At 46.1% G+C, this 17,753-nt stretch overlaps 1 long non-coding RNA gene across 1 annotated transcript in view; it reads left to right on the forward strand.

Moving 5' to 3' along the window:
• The first annotated feature begins 11,339 nt into the window (after positions 1 to 11,339).
• Positions 11,340 to 17,753, forward strand: part of LOC119472077 — an 84,128-nt gene continuing 77,714 nt past the window's right edge. The window contains exons 1-2 of the long non-coding RNA XR_005201189.1: positions 11,340 to 11,481; positions 12,069 to 12,250. This is a non-coding gene — a long non-coding RNA (uncharacterized LOC119472077). The remainder of the gene's footprint in view (positions 11,482 to 12,068; positions 12,251 to 17,753) is intronic.

Raw genomic sequence — 17,753 nt, forward strand, 5'->3', positions numbered from 1 at the left:
TCACAGGTGCTTGAATGACAGGAAGATGATTAGTGGTAGTGGGTTTGGGGTGATGCAGACAGGATGAAAAACTCATTTACATGGCGAATCTAAATGAATCAAATTTACAGAAGCAGAAAGTAAAGTGCATGTAGGTAGGACAGTCCTGGATCTAGCCCACTAGCCAGAGGATCTTATAAACACCCTTAACTCAGCTCCAAAGAGAAAACCATTTCTCCCAACTTCCTTGGTGGCCAAAGATAAAATTGGGGGATCCCAGTGGAGGAGGTGGCTTTGCACTAGGATGGAATGGACTCATCAATACCCCACATAGGTTTAACTCCTACCTATCAAGTCTTGGTGGAAAGCACAGATCTGGGTCCAGATCCCAGCTCCACTCTTCTAGCTGCATGACCTTGGGAAAATTACTATACATTTCATACTTTAGTTTTGTTTTTTCTTCTGTGTTGTGCTAATACTTTCATCTACTTTTCATAGATGTTGAAGAGATGTTAGCCAGTGAACACAGAGCTCTAGGTGTATAGTAACCACACTATCTATCTATCTGTCTATCTATCTATCTGTCTATGTATCTATCTTTTTATTATTATAATAGTTTACCTCCTATGGTGGTTGGTGCTTCCAGCTCTATTGATGAATGCATCCCACACTTGATTGTGCTCAAAATATCATGACCTAAAGTGAAATAAATACAGGAGACATAGAAACTTATTGCAGGATAGGGGTTTTCTGTCGCATTTCAAGCAAAGCATTTCTCCCCTGATCCCTGTCCATCTCCTAAACCTCTTGGTCCATATGGAGGTACTGCAGTTCAAAGTCACAAGGCTATCCATGGCTGAAGCCTCTCTCTAACTCCCAGATGCCAAAACCTTTCAAAGCTCTGCCTCCTGCTGGCCCTACTTCCCAAGGCCAGTCCTGGATCTAGCCCACTGGCCAGAGGGTCTTATAAACACCCTCAGCTCAGCTCCAAAGAGAAAACTATTTCTCCCAACTTCTTTGGTGGCCAAATTATCCTTTTCTAAAGCACTTTTATTCCTATAGAATTTAGAAAGCAAAATACCTTTGTTTTCCCAGGAAAGAGGTTTTCACAACAGCCTTTGGCAGGTACTTGTCATTGTTCAAGTGTTGCTAGGAGACAGGGGAAGGCTGGCTCAAGAGAGTTGCAAAGCATGGCAGTCTACTCTCTAGAACTGCGGTCTTGATTTCAAATTTTAGCTTGCATCTGAATCACCTGGGCTAGTTAAGATTCAGGCTTCTGAGTCTACAGGTCTGGGATGGCTTGTGTTTCTAATAAACGTTGTAATATAGATGACCCAGGGATCAGGATCACACTTGGAGAAACATGGAAGCAAGTCAACTTGCTTAAAAGTGAGTGTGTGGAATTACCTCTCTTAAGAATTGGTTTTCAGTGAATTAAGAGCTTGGAAACGTTTTCCTAAAAAACATATGATCTTTTCAGTATGATTTCGGAAGATAGATCTCCACAGTCGTTAATCCATGCTGAAGTGGTGTTCTGGTTTCTTTGCGTTTATTATGAAAAGCTTCTGTAGCCTGTTATCATTTACCTTATCATCGACCAGGTAGCCAGGAGAGGGAAGGGGAACTTTCTAGGCCATGGAACATCACATTAAAGGCCTGTGATGGGAAACGTTTGAAGAGCTGAAGGATATACAGATAAATAAATATGATTTGGTGCTAGCCTGGCTATGGGAAATACCAGGGAGAAGGTGATGCCCATGATGGGTTCTGGTTTCTGCTTATCTACCTGGTGGGTATCATTCAGGAAGTTAGGAAACACTAGGAGAAGAGTCTTTTCTTTTTGTCTGAAGGATTGGGAGATGGAAATGAGAGTTTGGTTTTGGACCTGGTTAATTTGAGATGCCTTTGAGATGTCTAACAGAGATGATAAGTAGGCAGCTGAGCTGATGGGCATGGGGCTGGGAGGCATCTGGATTTGACAAGGAAAACTATGAGTCATGTGAGAAATGGTGTTTATGGAAGCTGTGGGTATGTGTACAACTTTCCAGATAGCGTGGAGGGAGAATTATTAAGTTCTGATGACTGATCCAGAAGAATCTTAACAAGTAAAGGACAGGGAGATGGTGAGGAGTCAGCAAAAGGAAGCCTGAGGGAAGCGAATTTTTCTCAAGTGAAGAGTTTAGGCATTAAAAGTCAACTGGAGAGGCCGGGCTCAGTGGCTCACACCTATAATGCCAGCACTTTGGGAGGCAGAGGTGGGAGGATCGCTTGAGGCTAGGAGTTTGAGACTAGTCTGGGCAACATAGCAATACCTCATTTCTATTTGAAAAAAAAAATGAACTGGAAGAAACCAGTTGTTAGAATGAGGTTGAATGTACTAGAGGGAGAAAGATTCCGTAGGAAATGTACATAGGAAGGCAGGAAGAATGGGACCCACAGCCATGTGTTCCAAAGAGGTTATGGTGACACCGTCACAAAGTATTTTGCTGAGTATATGTCAGCACACAGGAATTCTGAGAGTGTCACAGGGTTTTTGGTCTCTGAAGGGCTAGTGTGCTTTGGCTTTACCTTCCACGTTGACTCCTCTGTCTGGGGAGGAGATGTCTCTATGAACATGCAAGAACTGTGGATGTTTGCAGAGACTCAGGACCGAGAAGGGCTTTTGTGTGGGAAAGTTTATCTCCAACATTCCCTTCAACCAGGCTGGTCATGCAGTGTCTATAGTGCTCTATGCCCTGACTTGGCCTCAAAAGGAATGGCCTGGAAAGACCAGTACTTGTTTATTCTTTTCTATTTTCCTCAACTGAATTGTGCAGCCATATAGGATTCCTATTATAAATTCCATGAATCAGCTTTTCCTAATGAAAGATTTTTGCATTTTGGGGCAATTTTGTGGAAATATTTTGCAAAATGTGAAGTGACAGCTGCCTCTTGTCAGACAGCCTGATTCCAGCTGCACTGGCAATTTAGGTTCCAGAAAGTTCTCAGACAGGAAGGAGTCATGCTATAGACAGAAAACAACCCGTACATTTAATTCCACTGGAATTGCGTTTAGATCTTATGTTCAAGCTAGAGAAAGTGTACGATTCTGGAATGGTTGCTGAGAAAGATTGTTTCCAGGTTTTTATTCATCTATTTGTACTTTCTTGGTGCCGATGACCAGTTTAATGCATGTCAGCTGAGCACTTTGTCCAAGTTGCTGGGTGCGAGACAGATGAACAAGGTATCGTCCATGTTACCAGAGTGCTGGGGATAGATGGATTCACAGATACAAAGTGACCATCTCTACAATACAGATACAGGTAAAACAAAATGAAACGAAACAGTAACACAGAAGCAGAGAAGGTGAAGGAGGTGATGGAGAGAGAGAGAGAGACAGAGAGAGAGAGAGAGAGAGAGAGAGAGTGTGTGTGTGTGTGTGTGTGTGTGTGTGTGTGTATTTATTGGTGAGACTGGCAGAGCTAGGACAAAGCCTGGAACTGGAAAATGCCCATAGAGTAGACGACAGTCACGTTGGATCTTGAAACATGGGTGGGAGTTTGACAAGCAGAGATGCAGGGGAAGTGGGGAAGCCAATGGCAAACACAAGGTTTGTTTGGGTATGTTTGCTGAGCAGAGCTGTTACCCTCGACTCTACAGGCCACACACCTTCAATGAATTCCCACCAATTGCAAAATAAAGCCCAACCCTACAGCCAACTTGGAGTAGGGAATGTCTGGCAGTGCAGTTGGGCTTCATTTTGCAGGTAGTGGAGAGTCATTGAGGGGGTCTGGCCCAGAGAGGTCCGAGGTAACAGCTCTGCTCAGCAAGGTCGCCCAGGGGAGAGGTAGAGGGGTGAGTTGGGGTGCAGGGAGGCCTGTTGGGGGGGCTGTGTCAAAATCCTAGGTGAGAATCCATGAACAAGAATGAGTGAGAATAGGAACAATGGGATTGAAAAAAAGGAGATGGCAATTGTGAGGGAAGGACATAGAAAGGAAAGGGGGAAGTTGACAATGAATTGAAATCAACAGACATATTTACTCAGTAGAGACAATGTTTATCCCCTATCCTCAATATTTTCTTTCACCCTCTTCTTTAGTTATGGAAATAATAGCCAAGTACATGGTTACTCAGGATAAAGATCACATTTTTTTCTAGCCTGCTTGCAGCGAGGGGGCTCTAGGTATCAAGTTTTGGCTAACAGGATGCAATGGGATAGTTTCTGTGTGCTCTCTGTTCCTTCTCCCCGCAATCCCCATTCCAATTCTTGGATGTGGCTGGATGGTTGGAGCCCCATCCAGTCATTAACAAGGCCTCTGCAGAACAGGTCAGCAAGAGAGGAGGAGTCTTCTTCCCTGAAATCATGGACCAGCCTTGCAGGCAATTTTATGGGAGGAAGAAATAACTACGATCTTGGTTAAGCTACTTTATTTTGGGTTTTCAGTCACTCACAGGTGAACCTAATTTGAGCTGACAAAAATGGTGACCGATTTTGGCTTCTGCTGACAAACCCAGAGACTAAAGCTAGGAGCCTGGGCCCCAGGAGAGGGGATGTTGGAAGGAACATCCCATTCAGGAGAGCAGGGCAGGTTCTGAGCACAAGGTAGTAGGCAAATGCTAAGAAGAAAGATGGTCAGGAAGAACCCCTGCCCCACGTGCTGCCTTTTGGCCCTGGTAGAGTTTGTCACATGCTAGTCCTTAGTTAGCAATGTCTTGGGAAGCAAAGAAGCAAAGGGATGCCAGTGTCCACGCTTGGCTCTATAGAGAACAGGATGAACAGCTTGGGCAGCCAGGAGAAGCTGTTATGAGTTGGCCAGGGATGAAGGACAGAGAGGTGATATCTGGAAGAGGCATAAGGGACATTTTGGACAACATAAACACTTCTGGACATCCTTAGATGTATTTGGGAGGGTACTGATAATTTCATCTTGCACAACGGGGAGCTCAGATGGCCATCTTCCAAATATCGAAGGGGACAATTTGCATTTCGCCTTAGGTTAGAGGTTGGCCTAGATGACCTCTAAAGCTATTTTCAAGTCTGAGAACCTATGATTCCATGAAACAATTAAATCACTAGCTTGATTTCCTAGTATATGTCATTCTTGTTTCCCCTCAACTGACTCTAGGCCCAAATCTTTTCTGGCACAAGTAATGTGCTCAGATACACAGTGTGCTCAATACATGGTGTGCATGTATTGGCTGGTGGGGCTAGGATAGTAACATTGTGATTGGGTTTTCAGTCCACTAACGTCCCGCTAGTGCTGACCCTGAAATGGGACGAGACTTGAGAATCAACTGGGAGGACGGCCAGGACTCAGATGGAAATGGAAGTCCTGGAAAGGAACACTGGGGTGAGTGCCAGGCCATACGATAATTATTTTTAGAAGGTGTAATGATCAAAGATAATATTTTGAGCAGGAAGCATTTCGGGACTGGATCTGGGGCCTGGGATCCCAGGAGAAATGAAGCCAAAGAGATAGGTGAGGCCTAGTCTGATGTGGCTGGTGACAGAGAGGGTGGCTTCCCTTGGGGAAGCCTCTGTTTGTTTGTTTACTTTTGAATATGCAGAAATGCTGAACAAGAGAGATTTAATTTAAACTAGGGAACTGGAACTAGTTGCAGAAACTCCATTTATATGTCAACCAGTACCAGGGGGCATTGTGGAATGTGCAATGATGTGCTTTTTGCCTAGTCTATGCATATATTGTGTCCTGAGACTCTCTGACATTATAGAGTATTTTTTTTTAATGGAGAACTGGGTAGGCAGCTCAGGAGGACATTCCTGATTCCAGAAGCAAAGCTTCTGAAAAAGAAATGCCTGCTGCCCTGGGTGGCAGCTCTAGAAGGTTAGCCGAGTTGTTACAAAACCAGTGGGAGATTTCATCATGAGGACTAGATCTGGGTATATTTTATCTCCAAATTAATTTATTTATTCTTTTGTCATCTTATATATACCATCTCTATATCATTCATATGCATCTTATATTTATTTTCTTTGCCATCATAGATAATTAAATCCTATAATACTGCTTGGCACAAAATCGAGTATGTCTATATCTATCTGTCTATCTGTCTATCATGTATCTATCTGTTTTTGGAGGGAGCTTAGTTGATCACCTTTTAAAGACTGTGAGAGGCATTTTAGTTTCCGCTCCACGTTGGCTTAGATATTCTGAAAGGACATCATCTATCCCCTCTCCCCTTCATCACCTATGTCTAAAGTTTTTTTTTTTTTTTTTTTTTTTAAGAAATAATCCCTTCAGCAAATGCTCATTCTGTTGCCTCCTCAGGATATTAACCCTTTAGGACAACTTACTCCAAAAAACATCTTACTCAGTAAACAGGGTTATGTTCTGTGGATAGAACGCTGAGCCCAGGCAGCTCTGCAATTGCAAAGAAAAAAGCCCTAGTCCAGAATTATTTTGGGAATGCAAGAGAGGCCAAATACATTGCTGTCAGAAAAATGAAAAGTGGAGAGGGAGAGACACTATGGAAAAGGTGATGAGCATAAAAATAAATTGTAGGGAACCAAGTCAGTGTACAAATGGCGAGAGGCAGCCCCACTGGAATCCTTCATCCTGACAGGTCCCAAGGCACAAGCTGGGCACCTTCTTGAGGAATCATTTCAGCCTGCAGTGTGGGGAGCTGGACAGCCAAGATCTGCCAGAGACAAATGCTTCTCTGCAGGCGAAGAGTGAGGGCAACTGCAGCCAAGTGTCCTGGAGCACAGTGGGGCTTTGCAGAGGGGAGAAAAGGGCAGGAGGCAGAACGAAAGGACCCCTTCCCTGGGAACAGGCACTTCCACCCATCTGCTCCCTGAGGTCTCTGGGCACTCCTCAGGGGCTCAGTTCACTAGCGTAAACTCAACTCTCTGTGTTTTCTTGTAGCGTTGAAGCCTCATGCCTTTTTGAACCATGGGAGGCAGTATGAAGTTAGAAGAACATTTTTTTTTTTTTTTAAATGAGATCAACTTAGTTTGAATGCTAGCTCTGCCTCTTAGATGTATGATTTTGGACTAGCTACTTAACCCATGTAGGTCTCAAAATTTCCTTGTCTGGAACATCAGGATATCTCCTAAGATAGCTACGAAGGCTAACTAGTAATAAACAACAATACTTTTAGTGTTCTTGATCTATAGAAGATTCTCAGAAAATGTTAGTCCTCTTCCCCTGGGGCCATGCTTTAGACCTGGCACCTGTAGAATTTGTGTAATTTTGTAATTAATGGCTGTCCCACCTAAGATGGCACCAGCAATATGCCTAATGTCACTGGACCCAGGTGAAAACTGACCAGCTGAGGATGCTTTATAGCCTTCACCATAGAGGGGACAGAGCCATCCTCACAGGAATCCCTGAGCAGCTGTTTATGAAATGCCCATCCTGTGCCCTGCGCTGTGCTAGGGACAGTGAAGTAAGTATACATAGCTATTTAGAAGAAGAATCCTGCCCCGAAGACTTTATAATCTGAATGAGAGAGCAACTCTGACACTTTATAGATTAGAATCTCTGAAACTCAAAACAGATATACAACCCCAGATGTGGTCTATATTGTAGAGTCCATGAGGGACTATGACATCTTGGCAGAGAAATTCTATACCTCTTTTAGTGCAGCAAAAGATGGCAGCACCTCTAGGGCCGAAGCATCTTATGCTGAATTAAACAGACTGAGAAGGACTGATAAAAGCAAATAAGAGCTAGTGTTTCTTTAAGATTTTTTTTTGTTTGTTTGTTTTTTGCCAGGCCTTGTACTAATCACTGTACCTCACTCATCTTTATTGTAACCTGATAAGGGCAAGTAATATTAACCACAGTTTGTAGTCGCAGGGCTGTGTGCTGTGGAAGGCAACCCAAGGTGACATGAGAAGGACCAAGATTCAAACCTAGGTCTTCCTGGCCTTAAAACTTGATGTTCCTTTGACAATGATGTGCTGTGTCCTACAGAATTAGGCAGCACACCCCTAAGAACTGCTGAGTAGGCAGCATTTCCCCTAAGAACTTTCAGATATCACTTTGGAGTAAGGACACACAACCCTGGTAGAAATATAGCAAGTGGCTGACTACAGCATCACAGGTAGAGGGAGGGAGAGGCCAAGGTTGAGTTGAAAGCACCCCTGCCAGTCTGCTCCTCTGTGCAGAGTGCAAACACTTTTGCCCCACCACAGCCAGCACTGGGTCACTTCCCTGGCTCGGAATGAGACCTCTCCTCATTCCCTGGGATGAGATACTTTCCTCAGGGAAGGACCATTGCAGCCAGGTGAGACAGGTGGTGAAGGGTAACGGGGGGCAATTTAGTCCTGGGTCCTTGTTCTAATTCTTCCCTTTCCCGGCTGGTCACTGAACCATCCAAGCCTGAAAACTGGGTTAGTTTTACCATCGCCTTCCCAGGGTTTTGAGGGAGTAAGATAAAATCCTACAGTGAGAGAGCTCTGTAAAGTGCTGCACCCATGCCAGGTAACATTTGACACCTAGCACTGCTGTGGGTGAGGGGTAGATTTTTTTTCCCCCGAAGTGTAATTTGCTAAATTCGCCCTGAAAATAGACTCCAAACTACATTGTTGGCAGAGGATGAAAGAAAGGCCTGACAGTTGTCTGCCGAAGCCATAAAACTGTTCTCAGGAAGCTGCTGGCTACAAGGATAGCCCCAGCTGAGGACAGTGACCGAGAGAGTGACCTCCTCCGGCCCTGCGGAGAGAGAGGAAGGTCTGCAGTCGACGCCAGCCACTCAGAGCAGTGTGGGCGGCAGGGAGGGCCACACAGCACTTGACTGCTACGCCACCATCGTTCCCAGCAGGGCATCTTCTCAGTCCACTTGCCTGGCATTGGCAGGGCTGCACAGAAGCCCAAAGGCTGAGCCAAGTGGGGTGGTAGAGAGGAGCAGTGAGAAAAGAAAGGAAAAAAAAAAAAGAAAGAAAGAAGAAACCCCTCCAGCTAAATGCTATCCTACCATGAAATAGCGGACTTTTCCCTCCAACCCTCGGTTCCCCTTTTGCCAATCCCAAGCAAAATAATGGACGCGTCCGATTCTGTGGCTGCAGCAGATAGACAGTCTGTCAATATGAAAATGGGGGCTGTTACCTCCAATTCAGCCCTGGGTACCTGGGGGGTGGGGAGGGAGGCGTGGATGGGCCATGGGGTTGGTCCTATCCTTTGCTCTGGGTGGTGTTTCCATCTAGGGTCTGGGTTGGCCTCACCTTGGTTAGTCCTGAGAACTGCAGCCTCCTCAGCCTTTCTGCAGCTGTCAGGGGCATATTTTATAAAGATTGGATCCTTTTGCCTCGATGTCCTTGGGAGGGAGGATTGGTGGCCTCAAATCTGAGGATACTTCTGCTTTGGAACATAAAATCTGATGGGGTCAGAGGAGTTCCAGGGTACTCCATAAGGATTTGGATGGGTTTTGGGTTTCTATTCTAGCACTTAACCAACCTAAAAAAACTGCTTAGGGTCTGGGCCTATTCACGAAAATCAGATTCCAGAATATGGTGGTGAACAATCAGGACTCGGGCCACTGCTCTCAACCATGAGCTGTGGAGCCATTGCCAGTGAGCTATGACACTGAATCTGAGCCCAGTCTCCTTGGCATTAGAAGTCTTTTCAACAGAGAATTCTCTGAAAGTATTACCATTTGTCAGGAGCTGTCACTTGAAATTTATTTATTCATTCAATCGTGTGACAAATATTTACTGAGCTTTTACTTGATGTCAAATACTGCAGTAGGCACTGTGATAAAATTCTGGGTAAAATCAGAGAGTATTCCTGCTCTTCAGAGCATCAAGTTCAGTGGGAGAGCTCAAATGTACCAACACATGTAAAATTGCAACAGTGACAAGTATGTGTTAAGGGGAAACAGAGTGCTCTTAACTAGTAGATTTCACCTGGCTGGGGAAATTCAGGAAGAAGGAATAGCTGAGCTGAGATCCGAAGGATAAGTAGGAGTTAACCAGGTTGGGGGCTGTGGGTGGAGGGGCACTTCAGGCACAGGGAGGAGCCTGTGCACACCTGCGGTGGGAGGGAGGCTGGAGAGTGGAAGGGCTGAGCACAGATGAGGCTGGAGAGGCACATGGAGCCTGTGGTCTGGGCTTTTTGAGCCAAGCTAATGGGGTTTTGCTTTTATTCTGAGATCAATGGGAGGTCACCAGGAAGGTTTACATGGTGAAAACGTGTGTTTTGAAAAGACCACTCTGGATAGAGTGAGTGTACAGAATGGATTGGACGAACTCATCACGAATGTGGGTAGACCAAGGTGTTGGTGAAGATGTTACTTGCATTTTGTACTATGGGTTGCAGTCAAAAGAAATCTGGAAGTCACTGCTCCAGAGACTTCTAAGGAAATGGGTCTGTTCTGGGGTTCTAAGCCAACAGGAAGGAACTCAGCACTGAATGGGGAGGGACTAACATTTATCATGTGATCACTGAATCATTCGCTGCAGTCCTGGGGCCTTGGCCATGGGTGGCTGAAGGTTTTCTAGGATGATTTCACATTTCTGGGCTCAGAGACAAGTAAGCACGTCAAGCATCTAAGTCAATGCTGGAGCCAGGTTTTAAATCCACATCTCCCAAATCCCATGCATGCTACCTGCAAAAAAGGGAAGAAGACAAAAGTAGGCAAATTTGCTTTTTATTTTTTTGGAGACAGTGTCTTGCTCTGTCACCCAGGCTGAAGTGTAGTGGTGTGATCTCAGCTCACTGCAGCCTCTGCCTCCCGGGTTCAAGCAATTCTCCTGCCTCAGTCTCCCAAGTAGTTGGGATTACAGGCATGCACCACCACACCTGACTAATTTTTGTATTTTTAGTAGAGACGGGGTTTCACCATGTTGGCCAGGCTAGTCTTGAACTCCTAGCTTCAAGCTATCTGCCTGCTTTGGCCTCCCAAAGTGCTGGAATTACAGACGTGAGCCACCATGCTCGGCCCAAACTTGCTTTTGAGGGCTCATGACTGCCACACGGGCCCATCTGTGCTGAACATGTTCACTGCCTAATCTGCCATGGGTTGGCAATGTCTGCATCAGGTCCAAGCCTTCTTTTCATCTCCATGAAGTTGTTTTCCTAAGTCTTATTGGACCATAGACAGATCAGCCCCATTTCAAACGATTTCTAGGAATGAACGCTCCTGAATCCTGTCTTTCCTGCATTTCCTGTGTTGGCCAAAGACTTTATTAAGACGTTTCCCATACTGCATCCTTGTACCTGTGGGTCAAGCTCAGAATCAGGGGCTTCTGAGAGTATCAGAGCTCAGACATTTGGGATATCGACTGTTTTCCAGGGACCCTGTATTTAGAAACCTGACAAGGAGTCATGATATGAGCTATGGAGAGCTGGTTCTTTGGGTTGCCACAGAAACCAAATGGAGATGAATTTAGCATTAAATTACAGGGTACTCACAGAGATGGACTCAAACATTTGTCTACTACTGCTTTTTTCTTTTCTTTTCAAATTGAACCTTCCTGGCAAGTGGCGAAACACCTGTGAAGCTAATTGGCAGCAGCAGATTGTGCTGTGCTAAAGGAGTGGGTGTTCTGGAAGCTTGGTAAGCCGCAGGGACTTAGATTTTCACCCGAGGCAGGATTGTTGCTCAAACATCTCCCTCCAGGTCTAGGCTCCTTCTGAGGGAGGAACACCTTGAGAGGATAGCACAGAGAACAACTGGACAGTCTGGAGCTGTGGGTTCCAATAGAGTTGTCACTGGCCACTGGACACTTGCATTGTGGCCACTGACACTTGCGTTGTGATTAGTTCACACTGGGATGCGCTGTGAACATGAAACACCAGATGTCAAAGACTTTGTATGACAAGAACAATGTAAAGTGTCTTATTAATTTACAAATATTGATTACATGTTGATTTGATAACCGTTTGGATATATTGGGTTAAATATGATTTAGTATTGAAATGAATATCTCCTGTTTCTTTTTATTATTCGTAATATTGTTACTAGAAAATTTAGCATTGTATATGTGGCTCACATTGTATTCCTATCAGAGAGTTCTGGTTCAGACACTTGTTCTGAGGCTGGATTGATGTTCCATGAACTGAAGAAGTTGTTCAACCTTGTGATACTTTGGATTCTTTATCTGCACGATGGAGGTATTAACGCCATCTCTCGCTTCTTCACAGGTTTGTGTTGGAGATTTGATGCTGATGTGGGCTCTGTAATGCACTTGCTTAATTTCCCCTTCAAGGATGAGGTACTCACTCCCCCAGCTGCCAGTGTTGGCTGCTGAGGACTCAGCTGAGCCGCTCTTCAAACACTGCCTGTGGCTGAAGAGAGCCACCCATCATGAGCTGCGGTCTTTCAGGTGAGCCTCTTAAGACGCAAGTGGTTCATTCAGTATCAAGTACAAGCAGGGCCAGAGATCACCAGGAGCTACGTGAGCAAGTGGCTTTGACTCCCACATCACCACTATTGTTTCCTCTCCCTCAGCAAGTGCCCATGGCTATGGCTGCTGTGGAGGCTCCCTGAAGAACGGCTTAGAGAGGAGAAAAAAGGTCAAGAGGGGTCACAGATGGGTTGGCTTTGTATGTGGGCTCCAGTTTGAAAATGGACTGCTGTGAACTAAAGTTCCACTTGGGGGTGTCCCTGAAAGAGAGAGATGAGAGGAAATTCTCTCAATAGGCAGAGCTTTGGGAGGTAGAGCTAGTCATTCTTCTGTGTGGAAAGAGAAGTGGATTAAAGTACAAATATATTTTGGCTCATGAGGAGTAGTGAATGGATTGACTGGTTGGTCAGGGACCTGGAAAGAAAAAGATCAAATGGCCAATGTCAGGGGCTGGGGAGGGGCATGGGGATGGGCAATGGGAGTGGGCACAAAGCACTGGAGTCTATGTATTGATGTTAATGCTACCTGATAGCAGCTACCTTGGAAGAGGCACCAGACAGCCGCGTGGACAGAATGACTGCCCATTGACATCAGCCAGCCTCAGTCTTCAGTCATTCTAGTGTCTGAGCAATGGGTATGAGATTAGAACAGCCATGGTATTAAGGATTCAGGTGGCAATATGGTATACTCTAAATCAACTACCACTGCAGGGGGCTGCGCTGCAAAGGGTGGAATTCATGGATCCTGGAATTGAGGGGTGAACGTGGGAGTGGCCCTGTCTACCATCCCTCCTGGTGACTCACAGTGGAACCTGTGCTCTCCATCCCCACAGCAGGAGACTCTGTGGGTCTAGAGGTGCTGGTTCCTAGGGGGAGAAGGCATCCATCGAGGTATATGATAAGGGCCCATTATACTTAAGCTGTCATTGCCAACTGTCTCTTCTAGCTCCTTGTACTAAGATATCAGCAGGCAGGGAAAGGAGTCTCCACACTGGCAGGAGCCATTGGCCCTGATATCAGGAGGAAGTAGTGCTGCTGTTATTTAAAGAGGGTGGGAGATGATCTGTTTTGGCATTCAGGGGATACATTAGGGTGTCTCCCCTGCCCAATTTGAGGTAAATGGACAAGTGCAGCCGCCACAGCCAGAGAAGAGTGTGGTGACCAGGGGCTCAGTGTCCTCAGTGATGAGGGCTCAAGCCACTCCAACAGGCATGGAGGCCAGCAGAGGCGTGGACCAAGGGTTAGAGGAATCTGGAATGGATAGAAGAGGAGGGACAGAATAAGATTCAGTGGCAGCCTCAAGACCAGAGCAGTAATGTGGTTTTTCCCACTAATCTCCCACTGAGAATTTCCCCAGGCAAAGAGAGCAGCCAGAATAACAGTGAAGTTGCTCCCAGAAAGGGCACACTTACACTATGAAGTAAGTGAGCTGGTGGTGCCAAGGGTGTGCTGTCCCAGGTGCTGCAGTGTGCTGCTCAGATTTCCCACCCAGAACCGAGCTACTTGTCCCCTGACTGCTGGGAGTACTGATGGCCATTGGCTCCCTTCGGAGTCCCTCTCTAAGAATTACCCAGATTGGTTGGTGTGGAATACAAAGGCCCGGTTCCTTTGTCTTAATTAGGGACAGCTTTGTAGGACATCCCAGCTCCTGGGCTTCCTGTGGGATTCATCTTCTCCTTCTGCCCAATCTTACTCCCCTTACGCTCTTAAAGATGTTATTTCTGAGAGCACTCCCCAGTACACTTCCTGCATATTCTGTCTCACAATATGTTTCCTGGACTACCCAACCCAAGAATGATGTCCCAGGTACTAGATGGTGCAAAGCATGCTGAACTCGGCCTGGGAAGCTCTAGGTTCTAGTCAGGGCTCTGCCCTTTCATGGGCTGTCTGGCTGGCCCAGGTTCCCCATGTATGAGTTGGGGACAGCAAGGAAGGATTTAGGATCAGGTGATGGAAGGTCCCTTCCAGCTGTGACTTTTCATATGTGTGAAATGGACGGGAAGGATGTGTTACATGAAGAGCTGGAATGACCTTTGCAAACCTTTCAGATGTCCTCTACATGTACAGAAACTAAACGTTGGAAGGGTAGTGTGATTTTTTTCATGGCTGCCCTAGAGCTGAGATTTGGATAGACTTCAGTCTGCCACGTTGCCTGGGTGTATCCCCTTTACCATCTCTGGAGCTCTAATGTCATCGATTAGGGGCAAGGTGCAAGAGTGGATAGGACAGGAGAATTTGAAGGTTTCTTAGAAGGTTCTGATGGACCAGCTGCTGCACCTGCATGTCCCTGGGTTCTGTCATCCAGCAGGCAGGGCAAGCAGTCACTACACAGGCAGCAGTCATTCATCCTGAAAATGAGGAGGAAATTCTATTTACTTACCTCAGATTCCCAGGATGTTATAGCCTTTGTCCTAGGGCAGTGCTTCTCAAACTTCAACATGCAAATGAATTGCCTGGGATCTTATTAAAATATAGATTCTGATTCAGGAGGTCTGGGGTGGGGCCAGAGAGTGTGCGTTTCTAACATGCTTGTAGGTATGGATGACAACTGGTCCACGGACCACATTGTGAGTAGCCAGGTGCTAGAGTGCAGCTGTCAAACTCTGCGTGCATCAGAAACCCCTGGGAACCTCTTGAAACTACTCATCATCATAGATTCAAATTCAGTAGTACAGGACGCGCATCTCTAATTTTAACAAATGCTCTAAGTAATTAAGATAACTGCCAAACACTCGACAACTATGGTGTGGTTCTGTAGCAGTGACCTTCACAGTTGCAGCCAACATTTATGCTCCTGAATAAGCTGACCAGGTATCACACTCCTGATGCATGAGGAAGGAGACAAGGCTGCAGCCTGAATCACTGGGGACACAGCTGCTGAGCTATACTCAGCGTTCAACATGGGCCAGGCACAGATGACCACAGAAGGAACCCCTGGGATTTGTAAAAATTACCCTAAGAGGGTTATAGTTGTATGAAAACAATCAAAATACAGACATAAAAATTTGTGGTTACTTATAAAATGTATTTCCAAAGTAGCCATAACCTTCATAACAAGGAGCTTCATCTTTATTTCAAGGCTGACGGGCAGTTGATAGGCTACTTGTGAGTTGCACATGAGGGCATTTCATGGTTGTCACAACTCTAGCAAAATTGAGATCAAGAGTGTAGGCTTAGGCTGCAGGAGCTGAGAGTCCTGCTTAAAAACACATTGCTTCGTTCCCTGAGCTTCATTCTCGGGCTTGTCCAAGATGCCAGTCTAGTTGGCAGCAGCATGTCACCCCATGGCTTTCTTAGTCCATTTAGGGTGGGAATGGGTTCTTCAGTGATGTTGGGTGGAGAAAAATAGACCTACCTCCCCTAAGTGTCTCCAGGTGGCTCACCTGCTAGCCTGCTTCTCTGAAAGACTCCCCTTTTCACCTCCCTGCTCACCACCAGCTGCCTGGAAAATGGACATCCCCAGTACCTGGTTGGGGAGAAGGTTTTGCTGCCTCAGCACAGGGTGGGCTGGGCATGAGAGTGAGTAATAGAATGTCCCCAAGAAATCCGCCCTCCCTGCCAAATGTGCGTGCCAGCTTACACCTACGGAGAGTCTGGTTGCCTTTGCTTGCTCATCAGAAGAAAATAAGATGAACCCTGAAGGGAGATGCTGTTGGTAGGACAGCCACCATGGCAGGTGAGAACTTCCCACAGGGCATCTCAGAGCTAGGGGTTGGGGAGGGCGGTGCTGTCCTCAGGCAACCAACCTAGGACCTGCCACAGAAAGCCTCTGCTACATGCTGGATTTCCAACCTCAGGTGATACTGCAGGTTGGGATAGCAAAGGAGTTCAAGAGGCCTTCAGCACACGCGGCCTCCAAGGAGAATGGAAGGCAAGGGGGTGGATTAATGGAGCTGAAGTCAGTCAGGACAGCAGCAGCACTGGCCCTGTTGTCTAGTGAGAGGAGAGGCCCAGATGCCTGTGGCTGAAGCTCCTTGGTTGGGATGTGGAAGCAGAACTGAAGGCTGAGTTTTGCTGTTTGACCACCTTTGTCTGAAGTGAAATGACGAGATCTCTGGACTCTTCTCTCTCTCGCTTCCTTCTGGTACTCACTGGCACATCCCCCAAATTATTACTCCTTATACTTTAACTGAGCCCTTGCCACCGCCTGAAGGATTTTTGTCCTTTATGTTCTCTTCCCTTGTCATCAAGTTTGTTTCATAAAATAAATCACCTAATTAATTAAATAACTATTGACCGTGAACTTAGTTTTTGCCATATACCACGATAGGGTCTAAATGACCTCATTTAATCCTCAGATGAGGATTTTCCTATGAGTAAACACTTTTATTCTGGCCATTTTACAGACGAGAAGGATGAGGCAGGGTGGCTATGTGATGCCCTGTGCCTGCGGAGCCTCCTTTGGTGGAAATCATGGCGCCCTGGTTTTCCTGTCCTCAGGCTGTGAAGTTGTGGCTTCACTCTCAAAGTTCTTTTTTTGGGGGTGGGATGAGAGCAAAGATAAGTAGAGTTCACAATTGAGTATTCTCTTTTGTTTCAGGAGATAATTCAGAAAAAAATCTCAGGAAATTGGTCAATTGCAAAAACTGTTGTATTTGTTATCTCATCTGTTTGCTGATAGGGATTAGAAATGAAAGTTTTAAAATATTAAGGGCTGATGTAATTTTTTTGGGGTGGTAGACAGGAAAGAAGATACTAAGTGAGAAGCCAGAGAGCTTGTGTCCTTTTCACTCAGTCTCGGGGAAGCAGGACCTGCTAACAGAGCAGTAGAAGATGACAGCTTTAAAAAGACCAGGAGAGGCCGGGCGCGGTGGCTCACGCCTGTAATCCCAGCACTTTGGGAGGCCGAGGCGGGTGGATCACGAGGTCAAGAGATCGAGACCATCCTGGTCAACATGGTGAAACCCCGTCTCCACTAAAAATACAAAAAATTAGCTGGGCATGGTGGCGCGTGCCTGTAATCCCAGGTACTCAGGAGGCTGAGGCAGGAGAATTGCCTGAACCCAGGAGGCGGAGGTTGCGGTGAGCAGAGATCGCGCCATTGCACTCCAGCCTGGGTAACAAGAGGAGCGAAACTCCGACTCAAAAAAAAAAAAAAAAAAAAAAAAAAAAAAAGACCAGGAGAATGGATTTGATTTCTGAGGCTCCTGAGAAGAAATAGGGGTGGGAAGCTAAGTCCCCAGACACTTAACAGTGAGGAAGTCCTGCAAAAGACTGCAGAGATTAATCAGGTGTTGGCTTCCTTGGGCTCTAATAGCGGAGACAACATTTGAACATAAACAGCTATACTACAAAGCATCATGTGGAGCTGGGGTCAGCACTGGTGAGATCAGCAAAGCCGCAGTGAAGAGAATTCTGTTGCAACATTTCTGCTGCAGGCAAAGAGCAAGAAATCTGAAATGCCTAAATTCGATCCAGCCTTTACGTGGTGTGGGAGAAGTCTGTGTTGGGATAGAGCGGGGCCGCTGTGTGACCTTGGGCAT

The sequence above is a fragment of the Cebus imitator genome, unplaced genomic scaffold (genome assembly GCF_001604975.1).
Source record: "Cebus imitator isolate Cc_AM_T3 unplaced genomic scaffold, Cebus_imitator-1.0 Scaffold84, whole genome shotgun sequence".
Classification (NCBI taxonomy): Eukaryota; Metazoa; Chordata; class Mammalia; order Primates; family Cebidae; genus Cebus; species Cebus imitator.